At 36.7% G+C, this 6,000-nt stretch overlaps 2 non-coding genes across 2 annotated transcripts; both read left to right on the forward strand.

Moving 5' to 3' along the window:
• The first annotated feature begins 1,331 nt into the window (after positions 1-1,331).
• LOC136670497 (small nucleolar RNA U3) lies at positions 1,332-1,545 on the forward strand. The gene has a single exon (XR_010795630.1). It is a non-coding gene; the product is annotated as a small nucleolar RNA U3 (small nucleolar RNA).
• A 2,076-nt stretch (positions 1,546-3,621) lies between these two features.
• On the forward strand, positions 3,622-3,834 carry LOC136670674 (small nucleolar RNA U3). Its single transcript, XR_010795646.1, has one exon. It is a non-coding gene; the product is annotated as a small nucleolar RNA U3 (small nucleolar RNA).
• Positions 3,835-6,000: the final 2,166 nt, after the last annotated feature.

Here is a 6,000-nt window from a genome sequence, read left to right on the forward strand (position 1 = left end):
CAAAAAAAGCTATAAAATATAGTAAGTTCTAGTCTGTTTGTTTGAATTTAGAAAAAGCCTTTTGCTAACCAGGGGCTGTTAGAAGTCCTACAGACAAACCGGTCACGGACAATTAGTTACAGTTAATTCTAGGAATTCTATAGGACATCCTTGTTACATATCTTAGTAAAAATTAGGATGTTAACTAGATGGAAATAATAGATCTGAATAGTGTTAAATATATGTAAGAATGGTAGAAAAATTAGTCATTTGTATACACATTCAATTGCGAGAACAAAGTATTTAGCTTAGTGTATAAGTGCAATATTGGTGGTATTGGGTCATTAAATGCAAAAGTGAATAATTTTTATATTCAGCAGCTGTTGGTGGTACTGAACATTTTAGAAAAATACAGGAAAGAGATCTAAACACAAAGATGTTCGACTGTCCGTAAGAGGTAAGGCAGGCAGTTTCAAACTACAAAATCATAGCTATCATGAATATATGACTTCAAAAAATGTGACTTGAATTTGTCTAAGGGTTAAATGTTGGCCAGACATTTCTATACCATCAGGGTCCGTTACGGATTAAACACAGGTACACAAAGTTTCTCTACACAACCCACTGCTTGGCCGCATCTTTCAGTAATATGTGATTAATTTTTTCCTTCATCCAAAGCAAATGGACTGCCATTATATTTTTTCACTGAATGTTTACTTTATGTAGAATGTCAAAGAGAATTTTAAAGCTAATGTTTTTTCACAATACTGTATTTGTAGTAGTAGCTGTCCGAAATGTTTGTTTTGGAACAGTCTTGTATTAAAACAGAATACAGCGTGTAGTGACGGCTCATTAAAAACAGTCGTTTATCCTGTTTTCGACTTTTTCTGTGCTCTAAATTACTGAAGCCGTTAAAGGGGCGGGGTTTTAATGTGACGCAATGATGTATGCATAAACACTGAAGGATTGTGGGTACACACGTACCGCAGTAAAACTGTATTTTTTATGTTAAATATAATCATGTTTTTTCCCTATATTTATGTACTTTAGTTCAACTCTGTCAAAATCTGCGCTTTAATATATTTAAATGCTGTGTTGATTTTATCACCGAACCGAAAAAAGTTCAGAAAACGACAAAAATATGAGCGTTATTTCCAGAAAGAGTGGATTTCCGATATAAACAAGTGTTCCGTAGTTAATGCACTGGAGTTAAACTGCTGAGGTGAAGCGGATTTAAAGTTGTGTTTAACTGTGAGTTTAGCTCCTTCCACTCGACGCTGAGTGAAACTCTTCACCATCAGTGAGAGCTGAGGCTCAGAGAAGAAGAGAGGAGCTCTGACAGTTGTTGAGTTAAGACTATACTTTCAGGGATCATTTCTATAGTTTCTAACTTGGAAATTTGATTCGAAAGTGTTAGGTCTCCCTCTCCACGATGATGAGCCGAGACATTTCCTTCTGAGCGTGAATCGGACGGAACGAGAAATGAATCTTTCATTGCTCTCCGTCATTGATGACCGTTCCCCCTGTGTTTCACAGGGTGGAGGAAGGAGATGTGAGCAGAGTGGTGAGGTATATTACTAGTAAACGTCAGATGTAGTCAAAATACCTATATAATAGCAACTGTTTAGAAAGTTTTGTCGAAAAGTTCTAGTACGTTTGTAATATAATCTAACGTTTGTGTGAATGTTCTGTCCAGTGACAGAACCAGTATTCGAAATACATGTTTTTAGACTTGCCTGGTACTGGATCATTACTCAATGTCATACCTTTTCAGAGATGTTGGAGAACGATCAATGCAAAGATTTTTAAAATGGACATACGTTTTGAAATGCATTTCATTTTAAGAAAACAACGATGTGAGAATGTATATTAAAATTATATTTTAAATGGACATACTGTCCCCTAGAGGCCATTACAGGCACTGCCACATGAAAACTAAGCATATACTAACAGCCCAGTCTTAGAGAATGCAAGAGAGATGATACAAATCTTAAGTTATTACATATCTCTACAAACGAGTATCATTTTGTTGATCAGGAATGGGGGGGGGACTTGAGAATCATTGATGAATAAGAATATTAGAAATGTTTATGTGCAGCCATAACAATAATAGCAACTCTTTGTTTCTCTATGTTCCATTCTCTCAGCTCCACTGGCCATACTGTATACGTGCACTTTATAGATCCACAGTTAGAGTATATCTGTTGCTCTGCATCCCTAATAAAAACATCATCATCATTATCTTTTCCACTTGTCCATTTCAGGGTTGCGGTTCTAATAAGAACATGTTATTGTCATCTGTCTACCAGAGGAAAAAATATTGCCCCACTGGTGGCTGTCTATTTTGCTCATACACACTATAGAGTCCCACTGTAGGTTTTCAGTGCTGTTTAATGAATTCCACATTTCATTACTTTTCAGTTATTAATAAAGCAGACACACGTGTAATAAGATTGCTAGGTTCATGTTTGTATGAGGTAAAAACATTGTAACTAGTATCTTACTCTTTTTACACAGCCATTTGCTAATGCGTTGGTGAATAATACAGTAATGTGCGGTGGTAGACAATGCCAGTAGGTAGTTTGCCATCATTAGTAGTTTAGAAGCATTTCATATCTGTTTCATAGCTGTGGAATTTCATAGCTGTTTCTGAATTGACTGGAATGCTGTCTACTGAGGCAGTATAGGGAGGGAGGTGCTGGGTCTGTATATGTCTGTATTGAAAGCTTGTATAAAACCCTGTCTGCTTTCTCAAATATATTCAAACTATTCTAATATTTCTGGTGAGGGAGCATTGTACACAAATCCTGAAAGCACACTTACACGTTGCAGCATTTAAAGTCTGTCTCTAATGTTACAAGTTCCTTAATGTCAAAATGCTGCCTTAAGACACTGACGTATGAGATAAGAAGACAGCAAGGCACTGAGGACGCTAGCTACCTTCTCTTTCAGACACAGCCTACGTTACCCACATACTATTATTATGCCTACGTCACCCGGAACGTTAAAACTAGAACATGTTTCACGTCGAGCAACGTTGTGTAATGGACCCTATTTTATAATAGTACCAGGTATATGTCCCACACAATAAATATTGGACAAAAGTAAAAGCGACTTGTTTTGAAAATATGAATAATGTACAAGGTACAACGAAATAAAAATGTTAAACGCAGTCAGTCGTGTTTTCGATTTTACGATGTGGAGCAGCTGAATGGGCGGGATTTTAAAGGTGATGTAATAATTTATGCATAAGCCCTGAAGGATTGTGGGTGAACACTTACCGCAATAAAACCGTGTTTCTTTGTAAAATATACTTAAATCTTATTTTCGATGTTTCTCCTTAGTTATATTTACATACTTGACTTCAACCCTGTCAAAGTCAGCGATTATTGTATTGAAGGGTTGTGTTATGTTTCTCATCGAACAGAAAAGGTCACAAACATTAGCGCTATTGCCAGAAAAAGTGGATTTCAGAAATAAACAAGTGAATACGTAGGGATTAAAATGCTGCGGTTACGCGGAATAAACGCTGAATTTAAAGTTGTGTTTATCTGCTTCCTCTCGGCACTGAGTGAGACTCTTCACCGTCAGCGAGAGCTGAGGCTCAGAGAAGAAGAGAGGAGCTCTGAGAGTTGTTGAGTTAAGACTATACTTTCAGGGATCATTTCTATAGTTTTTGACTTTGAAATGTGATTCGAAAGTGTTAGGTCTCCCTTTCCACGATGACGAGCCGAGACATTTCCTTCTGAGCGCGAGTCGGACGGAACGAGAAATGATTTTTCATTGCTCTCCGTCATTGATGACCGTTCCCCCTGTGTTTCACAAGGTGGAGGAAGGAGATGTGAGCAGAGTGGTGAGGTATATGTCAAGTATAATAATAGACTGAGAAAAATACGTCTTATTAAACATTTATTAAACTAACAGACGTTTATTTGTTATTGTTTATTTTTTTTGCTTGTTCTCTGTAGGTCTAATTTGCAGGCTGTGGTTCATCTATTTTTTCTTTGTGGTTCATGATTTTTACAAAGCGTTGTGAGTTGTTCTCAACGCTATAGTGACGGTGACGTGGTGGAGGTGTGTGTTGTGCTGGTACTGGTAAAACAGACGCAGTAGGACTGCTGGAATTTATAACGACTGTACACGTTAAGTCAGTAGGTAATACTCATCAGTGAACACAGGATGTTGTTGGCTGGATATTTTTGGTTTGTTGACAAATCTCAGACCTGCAGTGACACTGATGACTTTAAAAAAACTCTTGCAGCCCTGCTATGTTTGATACACATGTACTAACACAACACACACTAATACACCACCACTTCATGTCACCGCAGCACTGAGAATCCAGCATCCAAATCATACCTGTCCTGTGGGGGTCCTGACCACTGAGGGTGAAATGCATGGTCAGTGGAGCTGATAAAATGGATAATGAGTGCAGAAGTAGATGTTCATAATCCAGTGTATAAACTTTCTCTCTCTCTCTCTCTCTCTCTCTCTCTCTCTCTCTCTCTCTCTCTCTGTCATTCATGTCTTGCACAGATTGTATATGATAAGGAAGAAGACATTATATTAGTCACCTTGAGTTCTTTACTCCTTGCTTCTGTTTATTTGAAAACATGCATTTCAAAGTCTTAACCATGTTTTTAAATATGATCCCATCATAGGGAGCTAATGTTACATGCAGATACATACAGTACTGTGCAGACGTCTTAGGCACCTAAGATAATTATACATATTTAAATTATGCCTTCTCAATAAGTGCGGTGTTTGTATAAAATTATATATAATCACAGTAAATACAATATATATATATATAAAACAAATAATATATATAAGATGATTCTTTTATCTATAAAGTAGTAGGTGAGAGTGAGTTTGAAGAACAATGTTTTGTTCAGATTCTCCTTGATTTGCATGAATTTGTTAAATCAACAGCACACATTATTTAAAATCGTTATTTATTAACCACTAAAATAGGTACTGAAATAATACAGACTCCACAAGGAGAGATTTGGAAAAAAGTTAAACCAACACATTCACACACAGAATATCACACTGGAATAATGTTATTTGATTTTATCCTGATGTTGGGCATTATTTGTTGTTTGTTGTTTAGCAAATAAACACTTACTGCTCAGATAAATAGCTTTTTAAATCTCATTATCTCTGGTGCGTAAAAGCTCTGCACTGTAAAATATACATATCTTACTACTATTTGTCTGTTTAATTATTGTTAGCCCCTGTGTATTTAATAATATCTTTAACAAATCAATGTTTTAACTTCACTGCAGGAAGAATAATTTATTTGAATTCCTAATTGACCAAATTTCTCTTCTTGTGTTTATTGAAGAGAGAAAAGTGGCATTTTCAGCATCACTTTTAGGAGATACAGAGGGTAACACTGGACCATACAGCACTCACTTTCCTCTGGTTTACAAACACGTCTTTATCAACATCGGCAATGCTTACAACCCAGCTACAGGTACAGTACATTCGCCCCATCCATCATTACATTACGGTGGATTTTGGAACATTTTTGTGAGGAGATAATTACATGTGGCAGCAGAGCGTTAGTGAGGTCAGGTCCAGATGAAACACATCTGGGTGTAATTGCAGCTGAATCATAAATCATTATATGACCTGGAATAGATCTATAATTTAAAAATAGAGTTTGACATATTCTAAGCCCCTTCTAGCCCCTGGGCACGGAGACCAAAGATTCACCATTCTATCAACAGTGCTGTTTATATCATATGTGAATATGTTTAATGATACCTTTTGTCTATATTTTTAACTTCAATAGGAGTTTTCACTGCACCAGTGAAAGGAATCTATGAGTTCAGATTCCACATCTACGGAAAAGATGGAAGAGCTGTCACAGTGGTCTTACATAAGAATGGTCATCACATAACGGGAGCACATGCCATTCAAAACCAGGGTGTACTGAATTCTTCTAATGGAGTCTCACTGTTACTTGAAGTAGGAGATGTGGTCTGTCTGAAACTGTACCCTAATGCATGGATA

The sequence above is a fragment of the Hoplias malabaricus genome, chromosome 1 (genome assembly GCF_029633855.1).
Source record: "Hoplias malabaricus isolate fHopMal1 chromosome 1, fHopMal1.hap1, whole genome shotgun sequence".
Taxonomy (NCBI): Eukaryota; Metazoa; Chordata; class Actinopteri; order Characiformes; family Erythrinidae; genus Hoplias; species Hoplias malabaricus.